This window comes from Xenopus laevis, chromosome 5S (genome assembly GCF_017654675.1).
Source record: "Xenopus laevis strain J_2021 chromosome 5S, Xenopus_laevis_v10.1, whole genome shotgun sequence".
In the NCBI taxonomy this organism is placed as follows: domain Eukaryota; kingdom Metazoa; phylum Chordata; class Amphibia; order Anura; family Pipidae; genus Xenopus; species Xenopus laevis.
In genome coordinates, this window is record NC_054380.1 from 141375985 (window position 1) to 141387936 (window position 11952).

Below are 11952 nucleotides of genomic sequence, written 5' to 3' on the forward strand. Positions count from 1 at the left end.
CCTATACCAACAGTTCACTTGGGGAGAGACTGCAATATCCCACAATGCCCTCTGTTGGTTTTATGAAAGAATAACAGTGCGCCCTCTGTTGGTTATATCAAAGAATAACAGTGACTGCAATATCACACAGCGCCATCTGTTGGTTGTATCAAAGAATAACAGTGACTGCAATATCACACAGCGCCATCTGTTGGTTGTATCAAAGAATAACAGTGACTGCAATATCACACAGCGCCATCTGTTGGTTATATCAAAGAATAACAGTAACTGCAATATCACACAGCGCCATCTGTTGGTTGTATCAAAGAATAATAGTGACTGCAATATCACACAGTGCCCTCTGTTGGTTATATCAAAGAATAACAGTGACTGCAATATCACACAGCGCCCTCTGTTGGTTATATGAAAGAATAACAGTGACTGCAATATCACACAGCGACCTCTGTTGGTTATACGAAAGATTAACAGTGATGGCAATATCACACAGCACTCTCTGCACAATTCTCTGTCACCATCAACTTTGCAAAGAAGTCCGGTTGATCGCTGGGGGAGTCTCTTTGGCGGAATGTGCACTGCTGGGAGACAGGGCTGTAGTTGTGTCTAGGCTTATACTAGAGTCAATACGTTTTCCCAGTTTTCGTAGGTAAAATTAGGTACCTCGGCTTATACTCGGATCGGCTTATACTCGAGTATATACGGTAAGTAGACATGACTTGTTTCACCTGTTGTCAATCTGACCTCAGCTGATCAGTGTAAGCCATTAAGTTGCCTATAAAACCCCCTACACTGCACTGACTCATTGCCCAATGTAGGTCTATGTCCTGTAGTTCCTGGATGTGATTCTTCCTGTTCCCGACCTTTGTCTGTTTTTGACTTTGCTGTATCACTGCCTGAACTGACCCTTCTCTATTTGATCACTCTTCTGGATCTTGACTTTGTGCCATATTACTGAATGGCACATTTACACATTGGTTTACATACACCATTTGTTTCTTATATTTGGAATGTAAGGAAGCAACATGCAGAATATATTAATTGCTGTGGAAGTGTAACCCCCTGAGGATGCATATATTGAAGGACAAAGGTGAGTCTGGACACTGTAAGGAAATTAAAGAGTAAATACTTGAGATGCATAATGCTTTGAATATAGCTTCTTTTTATATAACAACTCCTTGTGACAGTTTGTTGCATATGTAAGCAGCGAGCTGGCCCCAAAATAAAGGAAATGAAAGTGGGACCAGACCAGCTGCCTATTTTGCTTACAGCATCTATAAAAATCCAAATAGATCTACTGCTCCCCTACTGTCCAGCATCTTACTAACATCATCATAAAAAACAATAAAAAAAGCAATATGTTCTGTCATTTCCTATAGAAAATACCTTATGGATAGAGAATAATTCTATAATAGGGGCTGGTCCCCAACACCCCCTAACAAAAACAAACTTAAAACTTTGACATGAATCTAAAACCAAATTTCATCTATCCCCATCACCTTCAATATTACAACCCTTGATGAATAACCCTGAATTTTTTCCAAGTATGGGACCAGGGGCATTCGATAGATGGAAGTTTTGGGACAACAAGAATTAGTGGCTTTATAAAGAATACAAAAATGATTCCATATAATGACCTCAAAGCTTCCAATCTACAGCATCATATCTCCCACACATCATTAAGTACCAATATAAAACACCCTAAATATGATTGCCAGGTGTCTACTGAACAGTTTGATGCCCAATATGTATTGGCTTACCTAAGCATGTGGCATATAGGGGCCCTAAAATGTAGACACCCCAGTTCTGTTATTCCAAATACTGTGAAATCAACATATTTATAGTTTGGGGGGGGAAAGGTAGAAAAAAGTATGTTCACCCTAGAAAACCATATATTTTCAGAAAGTACACATTTCCCTGAATCCAAATTGGGTATGCTTGTCTTTCTACTCCGAAGCACCAAGCCGCAAACCTTTTCTAAATGTGGCAATTTTGGTGACATTTCCAAAAAATCACCTCAAAACTTCCAACCTGCAGCATCAAGATAAATCACCCCAAATTTGAAAGCCTGGGGTCCCCTGAACAGTTTGATGCCCAATGTGTATAGATTTACCTAAGCACGTGGCATATAGGGGCCGCAAAATGAAGTCCCCTATATGTTCTGTCATTTCAGGTGCTGCAAAATCAACACATTTACATAGTATTGGGGGGAGGGGAAGGTAGAAAAAAGTATGTTTACCCCAGAAAACCATATATTTTCGGAAAGTACACAATCCAAATTGGGTATGCATGTCTTTCTACTCCAAAGCACCAAGCCGCAAACCTTTCCTAAATTTTCCAATTTTGGTGACATTTTCAAAAATCACCTCAAAACTTCCATTTTTACCATTCCTGGAGCAGAAGGGACAATCTGATGGCTGGAGGAGTCATGGAGCAACATGTATGCAGAGTCTCGGCAAGCAGGAAGTGCGTGGGCATGGCCAATGAAGGAGGAAGCAGAAGCAAGCCGGAGGAAACTGGTAAGTGCAGCAGATACAGCTTTTAGCAATTGTAAGCCGGCCCTGCGACATTCCTGTCACAGAACTGACATGATAGCCCCCCAGCCTCATTGTCCAGGGGGCTGTCACCACTGCTAAGTCTCTGCAGAGGCGGCTAAAGCCACTGATGCAGAGATCAGCACCAATTTCTGCCAGAACGTACTAGGTGCTGCTTCGCAGTTAAAGGCCTTGCCTGTCAGAATGTACGACGTATGTGCTTGGCAGGCAAAGGGTTAATGCATTTAGCTTTTCCAAGAACAATACAGTGCTACCATTGATCACATGAAGTCTAGGTGGGATGCTGTGACACCGTTTTCTGTGTTAAATTGGATAAATAAGTTATTTGGGTTTAATTCCTCTGTGTCAAACACAAAACTAAAAGTGGCTTCATCTGTACTTTGCTCTATTGTTGTTAGGCTGTCAATCATTTATTTGACTGGCTAAATATTGTGTAGTTGTTATGTATTTTCTGTAACTTTATTTCTAAACGTTAGATATACTAAGGATTAGGATATCACCTTAGTCAGTGGTATTTGTTGACTATAACCATTTACAAGAATAAGAGAAAATAATAATTATTCATTTTTATTTTGGGAGCTTTTATGTATAAAGTCCAATACCTATAAACAAATCTACATATTCAGCATTGGCACATTTAGGAGACATGAGACTTTCCAAATTAAAATATATTTTCATTTCCCAGGAACATCTGAATAATGGGGTGTTTTCTGAAAAAAGATTTTTAGTGAAACAGTATTCAGTTGTATGAAATTAAATCAAATGTGAAAAACTGTCTGTGCACCGTTGTAATTTGAATGCATGTAATGGCTCAATACTGATTACTGGCAACACCAAATTGGTTGGATTCGCTTGTTAAGCCTTGAATTTCATAGGCAGGTGTGTCCAATCATGAGAAAATGTATTTAAGGTGACCAATTGCAAGTTGTGCTTCTGTTTGACTCTCCTCTGAAGAGTGACAGCATGGGATCCTCAAAGCAAATCTCAAAAGATCTGAAAACAAAGATTGTTCAGTATCAGGGTTTAGGGGAAGGCTACAAAAAGCATCTCAGAGGTTTAAACTGTCAGTTTCAACTGTAAGGAATGTAATGAGGAAATGGAAGGCCACAGGCACAGTTGCTGTAAAACCCAGGTCTGACAGGCCAAGAAAAATACAGGAGCGACATATGCGGAGGATTGTGAGAATGTTACAGACAAGCCAAAGATCACCTCCAAAGACCTGCAAGAAGATCTTGCTGCAGATGCAGGTGTATCTGTACATCGTTCTACAATTCAGCACAATTTGCACAAAGAACATGTGTATGGCAGGGGGATGAGAAGCCCTTTCTGCACTCACACAAACACACTCGCTTGTTGTATGGAAAAGTTCATTTAGACAAGCCATCATTGTCATTTTGGAACAAAGTGCTTTGGACTGATGAGACAAAAATTTAGTTATTTGCTCATAACAAAAAGCGCTTTGCATGGCGGAAGAAGAACACGGCATTCCAAGAAAAACACCTGCTGTCAAATTTGGTGGAGGTTCCATCATGCTGTGGGGCTGTGTGACTAGTTCAGGGACTACTGGGGCCCTTGTTAAAGTTGAGGGTCAGATGAATTCAACCCAATATCAACAAATTGTTCAGGATAATGTTCAGGCATCAGTCACAAAGTTGAAGTTACGCTGCAAGGGTTGGATATTCCAACAAGATAATGACCCTAAACACACTAGGAGATCTACAAAGACATTTATGCAGAAGGAGAAGTACAATATTCTGGAATGGCCGTCACAGTCCCCCGACTTGAATATCATGGAAAATCTATGGGAGGATTTGAAGCAGACTGTCCATGCTCGGCAGCCATCACATTTAACTGAACTGGAGAGATTTTGTATGGACCAATGGTCACAAATAGCCACATCCAGAATCCAGACACTCATCAAAGGCTATAGGAGGAGTCTAGAGGCTGTTACATTTGCAAAAGGAGGCTGAACTAAGTATTGATGTAATATCTCTGTTGAGGGTGCCCAAATTTATGCACCTGTCTAATAATCCAATAAACGTTATGTCTATGCTGAAATACTACTGTTTCCATAAGGCACGTTATATATTAAAAGAAGTTGCTACATTGAAAGCTCAGCCAATGATAAACAAAACTCCAAAGAATTAAGAGGGGTTCCCAAACTTTTTCCTATGACTTACAGTTTATGTGAGTGTATGGAGGGGTCAGTGTGTGTGTGTATGAATGCTGGGTTTCATTTGGGGGGGTTCACCTGGAAGGACTTTGGTCTTTTTTCAACCCAACTTTACTGTGTAACTATAGTTCAGTGTGTCCCCCATAATCTCATTCCTTTCTGAAGTGATGAATTCTGGGACTAGAAGTCCCTCTTCTTTCAAGAGACTTTATGAAACCCTGTGAACCTATGAAATCACAGGGACGTCTACACTTTTATGGACAGGCAGGATATTTAGGTTTCTTTCCCAGTACCATCTTTATGTGATAATGTAAGTAGGGATAATTGACTTCAGCCCATTTCTAATAAAGGTTATGAGCCTCAACAGTACCATGGGGACCCCCAGTTGGCCCAAGCTCTAGTGAGCCCAAAGCAAGGTGAATGAATAAAAAACACATGTATATCATTTGACACTATCTTTATCTAGTATGGGCCCTATTAGGATCTGTCTGACAGTGACCCTGACTTACACTCACACACAAAACTAAAAAGAAATCAGTAATGGGTTGAATTTAGTAGCAGTCTATGGAGCGAGACTTTCCAGCACAGACCTGAGGGTACCTATAGATCCCTGAGAGCCACGCAATTGCCAGAGATGATTCTGAAGACAAGTCTCCTATGAACCCCACAACCTTCCTGTTGTTCCAGCAGCTGTAATTTGGGATTGGGGGTTCTGTTCCAGACAGGATTCCAAAAGCACTTGCAAAAGATTTAACCCCTGAGGCACAGGAGTCATAGATCCGATAGCCCAAAGTCACATTAGGCAGAAGCTCTGGGTCCTTATTGATCTCCTCAATTGTATAAATGAGAACCAGTAGGTGCCGATAGAGTTTGAATGAGAAACTGTTATGTAGAAAAACATTTAAAAAGAGATATTTTGGTGAATATATATATATATAATTATACTTTATCTGCCTACTTTCCAAGTTTAAGTCCAAGATTCTTGTGTGAGCTTCAGGTGAAGTAGTTACAGGTGCAGCAGATCTTGTGACTGAGGGGGGCCGGGGACAGGGGGACTGGGCTGCTGTATGACAGTTACACCACTGCTGCTCTGAACATTTTAGATTCTTAGACATTATGGAGAATGCCTCAGTCTAGGCAAGCTATTTGGCAACTCCCGCTATTAGGCAAAGAATTAGGCACAAAGCAGTTAGTTATTTTCTTACAATCCACCTTGATTTTCTGTACCTGTAACTTACACAATATGTCACAAACTTTTGCAGCACCAGGACAGGCACAAAGATTGTATCTAAAAATAAACAGTCTTCAAGCAGGTACAACATGTGCCCATATAATGGCCGTGAGCACCCACATGTACTCTCCTTACTAGCACCCTACTAATACTGGGCTCTCCCTGCCCCTTGTATCCACAGGCCCTGTACTTACCAACTGCCCAAGGAGTTATGTCCATGTTACACTGGCAGTGAGTGCGGAGGTGCAAGTGCAGTTTTGTCCCCATAAATACACCAAGCTCTTGTGCTAAGTCCTAGTATTGTTGTATGGAGGAATATGTTAGTTACATACATACAGACTATCACTTGATACTGTATATCCTGCAGGAAAGAAAGAAAGAAAGAAAGAAAGAAGGAAGGAAAGAAAGAAAGAAAGAAAGAAAGAAAGAAAGAAAGAAAGAAAGAAAGAAAGAAAACAAGAGTAACTTGCCCTTACTGTGAACACTCAAATTCTTTGTCTGTCTCTGTTTTAACATGAACTAAATTGGTGAACTGATGATGTATCTGGAGAATTCCACCAACGATCAAGTCCCCATCACTAAAGTAGTTCATCCTGTTGATGCTCCTCAGTTGGCACCCAGAGCTGGGACTGGCCATTTCAGCTGCACAAGGAAATATCTGGAACATCAGAACCACAAAGAGAACCTTGAATCTGTCAGGAAACAGAACCTCCATTGATCCACAGAACTGAACAAAGAGATGGTGCAGGATCCTGAGCTGATGAGGCAGAGAGATCTCTGTGCCAATAACAGAGACACCAAAGTGTATATTTCTAGCAATGTTCCCTTAGTTATATATCTTCCCTGAACTGCAATCTATGAGCAGCTACACCCACTGATATATTTTAGCAACACAGTTATAGAGTTTCCTAAATCAGCCATAATAGCCTGTGTTCAGCTCTTCCCAATACAGCAGCAGCCTTGGGATTTATGGATTTTAATTAGAACATCTGACTTTTTTTAATTCATGGAGCTGAAACTTAAAGTCATGGCTGGAACTAGGGGTCGGCAGAAGAGGCAACTGTCTAGGACACAATGATGGGGTGTGCTGAGCAGGTTCCTTTTGAAGAGTTATCTGCCTACCCCTAGTTCAGCTTTCTTGCTCCAGCTGCCTCTCCATTCTTGTAATCATGTGCACCTCCCCCGCTCAATATAACTGCGCATGTGCGGGGGTGGGGGGCGAGAGATCAGGCCGGGTTGCCTAGGGTGCTGGGTCTGCTTGGCCGCCGCTGCTTAAAGCTCTGGTTTTGGCCTTTTTGACAGTAAACAGATGTTTAAACAAACTCCAATTGAAAAGTGCCTTTGGTGTTTGACTTTAAGGGGATGATTTTTGAACATTCGTAGAATCTTTCTGAGTCTAATTTTTTAAATGAACTAAGTTTTTCAGACAGTTACTTAATCATCAGTTTTTCATAATTGATCAAATGTTAAAACCATAAAATCTATAAATACAAAAGTAAGCCAAGTAAAAGCTGTCGAGATCATGTAGAAGTCAATGGAAGTTCCCTTTGTTATCTTACAAAGATCAGACTTTTGCTCGTGGTTTTAGTGGTTTATTGTTGTATATCATTTTTGTTTGTTCAACAAAACTTCATGGTTTTCGGATTTTTTCAGTGCCTATCTTCATTTATATTTTTTAATTCAGACATTTCAATAAATTATAATGCATTTATGATTTTAGAGTAATTTCCACCATAACTGTTTTTAGGTTGACCTTCCAGACACTGTATTGGACCACCCTAAGTGGGCCAGAACCATGATTTGAGATTATTTGATTTTATGTGATTTTAATGTTTCTACCAGTGATGTGTGCAGATCATTTTATGTCTAATATTCCAATTCCCATGGCTGCTGCACTGATGTAGAAGTATCTCCATGTTATTGGCCCTTTGTCCCAGATAATGACATCACAGTTCTTTCTTCTATAGCAGAAGGGAAATGGCAAGTCTGACACTGGCAAGTAATCAGGAATAGTGATGGGCATTTTTTTTGCCAGGCATGGACTCGTCAGGCATGGATTGGCAGCAAAATTCCGAATGATTACCATTTGCAAATTTTTGTGTGAAACTGCGTCAAAAATCTACCACAACAAAAATGTCAATCAGACAAAATTGTCATAGATCAAATTCAAAACATCGATTGGTCTGTATGCCTACTTTTTAATATTTGATGTTATATAACTGATTTTTTAACTTTTATAGAATGCCTTGGAATATATTTTTTGAATTTGATACATGTGCCCTTTGAGCTGGGGGCTATATTTCAGCGCTTTGGCCCTTTGGGCAGGCCTTCCAGACTGCAGCAGTTGTATTGTAGTTTGCTAAAATTGTCATGGAGACAAAAAAGTTCCCTTAAGAAAAAAACGCCCATTGGTTTGCAAAGAAAGTACCTGTGCATCGGGATCACCCGCCGCGCCATCGGCAGCGACGCCCGCCGCATGTTCCTTAAGCGCTGGCGCCATGTTGTTTCTAGGGCGCGCACGGCGCGCCTCTTAAAGGCGCAGGCTCGCTGGTGTGTTTGCGCCAGCACATTTTGTTATGAAATTTGAATGCTCTTTAAGGGCCATTCATTGTACAGCCCTTTGCCCGTGATAGAACTTAGTTCTTGTGGTTTCCTGAGCCTTGTGCGTCTGTCTTTGAATTCTGATCTGATTATCCGTGTTTGACCCAGCCTGTTCCTGACTATCCGACAATCTGTATCCTGACTTTTGCCTGCCTACGACAACTCTTCTGCTTAACCCTTTGTTTGATCACCCGGTTTGACCCTTTGCCTGTTTGACGATTCTGATATCCGCCTGTCAGACCATCCTTCTGCCTAATCCTTTTGTACCATGACCTTTGGCCTAACTGACTCTAACAACAGTCGTGCCCCTTTGCCTGCCAGAACTCCTTGCCTTGCTCCTCTCGAAAAGTCCAGGTGGCATCTGAGTACGCTGAGGGCTCCTCCCGAAGCCAAAGGCGGTCACGCTACTGGTGAAGCCGAGCCGAGACCAGGGAGCTTGGCACTAGTTCTGGTTTAGGGTTCCGACCGTGACATTATCACGGGCCATGGAAGACAACGGTCACAAAGATGCTGCTGCTCCTTCCCTACTACTCCTCCAACTACCACTGAAGCGCTCCTTACTACCTTGCTACAGCGCTTGGAGGATCACGAGCGGAAGCAGAACTATCTCCTGCAGGGTTTTCACAATCTAACCCGCCAGCTGGAGACTCCAGGCTCCTACCTATTCCTGGTTCCTCTCCGCCATATTGGTTAACTATGCTAAGCCCTATGAGCCCAAAATTGTGTTCCCAGAAAAATTTAGTGGGGACAGAACAAAATTTTTCATTTATAAAGAGGCATGTAAATTGTACCTTAGTTTCTTTCCCCACTCCTTTGCAACGGGTGAGGAGAAAGTAAGGTTTGTCATGACCCTGCTCCAGGGTGATCCCCAAATTTGGGCCCTCAGACTGCCAACCTCTGATCCTGCTCATTACTCCCTCAATGCCTTTTTTAACAACATGGCAATTCTTTACGATGACCCGGATCGTGCATCTACTGCAGATACCGCGATTCGTAAGTTGCGCCAAGGGAAAAGGGATGCGGAGGTGTACTGCACTGAATTCTGCCGGTGGGCAGTGGAAACTAGGTGGAACGATTTGGCTCTATGGAGTCAATTCCGTTTGGGGTTATCTGATTTTGTAAAGGATAGTCTGGTTAATTACCCCCAACCTTCTAAACTGTATGGTCTCATGTCCCTCGCCATCCAGGTAGATAGAAGGCAAAGGGAGAGAAGGGGTGAGAGGAGTACAAACTTCTCTGGGGTTACTGATATAAGATCTAATGTGGTGACCAATGTAAAATCTTCTAACCCCTCTGTGCCTTTGCCTCAGGAGGAGCCTATGCAGTTAGGCATATCCCATTTAACTCCTGAGGAAAAGGCACGCAGGCGTTCCCTGGGTCTTTGCATGTACTGTGGTGAAAAGGGACATTTTCTGAACCAATGTGCTAAGAGGCCGGGAAACTCCGAAGCCTAATTGGAGAAGGGGAGCTCCATTTGGGTGCAGGAATTTCCTCTCCCCAATTTGCCTCTAAGGATTTGTTGGCAGTTAAACTAACCTGGCCTAAGGGCTCTGTCAAGGTGTCCGCATTTGTGGACTCAGGGACGGAGGGTAATTTTCTGGATACTGCTTTTGCAGCTAAATTCTGTATCCCTTTAGTTCCTCTAAGTGCCCCCATGAGAATAATGGCAGTAGACAAGAGACCCTTAGGTTCAGGTGTAATTTCTAAGGAGACTGTAACTCTTTCCATGTGCACTTTGCATTGTGAGGAGATAGCTTTTTACCTTATTGAGGGTGCTTCCTCTCCTCTTATTTTGGGGTTACCGTGGCTCCAGAGGCATAACCCTCTGATTGATTGGGTCTCTAGGGAGGTGGTTCAATGGGGTACTAAGTGTGGTGGGGTATGTTTTCTCTCTGTAGTAGCAACTACGTCTCTTGAGGGGTTACCTGCTGCATATGCAGAATTTGCTAATGTTTTTTCTAAAAAAGCAGCAGAAACCTTACCCCCACACCGGCAGTATGACTGCCCAATAGATCTTGTCCCAGGGTCAACTCCTCCTCGTGGTAGAACCTACCCTCTTTCATTGCCCGAAGACCAGGCAATGAAAGAGTATATAGAGGAAAATGTAGAAAGGGGTTTCATCAGACCTTCTAGTTCCCCTGTGGGGGCGGGCTTCTTTTTTGTTGGGAAAAAATATGGTGGTCTTCACCCCTGTATTGATTATAGGGGGCTCAATAAGATCACCATAAAAAAACACTATCCCCTCCCTTTGATTTCCAAACTTTTTGATCAGGTTAAAGATGCTAAGGTGTTTACCAAGCTTGATCTTAGGGGGGCTTATAACCTGATACGTATCAGGGAGGGTTACGATTGGAAGACTGCGTTAAATATCAGGGATGGCCACTAAGAATATCTTGTAATGCCATTCGGTCTCTGTAACGCTCCCGCTGTGTTTGTCAACGACATCTTCTGGGACCTGTTGGGGATATTCTTAGTGGTCTATCTTGATGATATCCTGATTTTTTCTTCCAACACGAAGGAACATCACAAACATGTTTGTGAGGTCTTACAAAGACTGAGGGAAAATAATCTTTATGCGAAACATTTATGAGAAATGTACTTTTGGGGTTTCTTCTGTTCAGTTTTTTGGGTTTAACATTTCCAGCAAGGGTTTAGAAATGGATCCAGGCAAGGTGAGAGCAGTCCTGAATTTGACCCAACCCCTTTCGTTACGTGCAACCCAAAGGTTCCTCGGTTTTGCTAATTATTATCACAATTTATTAAGAATTTTTCCCTCATTGTGGCCCCCATCACTAATTTAACCAAGAAGGGCGCTGACCCCAGCATGTGGCCCCCTGAGGCTGTTCAAGCATTTAAATTCCTCAAAAAGGAGTTCAGTTCTGCCCCAATCCTTCGTCACCCCAACACTGCGCTTCCTTTTATTGTGGAGGTTGACGCCTCTGAGGTGGGAGCTGGGGCAGTCCTTTCTCAAAGGCACCCGACTACCAACAAGTTACACCCCTGTGCTTTCTTCTCCAGGAAGTTTTCACCTACAGAGGTGAATTATGATATAGGTAACAGGGAATTGTTGGCAGTCAAATGGGCCTTTGAGGAATGGCGGCATCTCCTGGAGGGTGCAAAACATCTGGTAACGGTCTATACTGACCACAAAAATTTACTATACATAGAGTCTGCTAAGCGCCTTAATCCGAGGCAGGCTAGGTGGGCTCTATTTTTCACAAGGTTTAATTTTTCTCTGACTTTCAGGCTGGGACTAAAAACACCAAGGCGGATGCACTCTCTAGGAGTTTCGAATCCATTTCTTCTGACTCTAGTGAGTGTACTCCCATTATTCCCAGTGAAATGATCATTGCAACCCTTGAATCTGACCTTTCTTCTCTATTGCTCCCTCTTCAAAC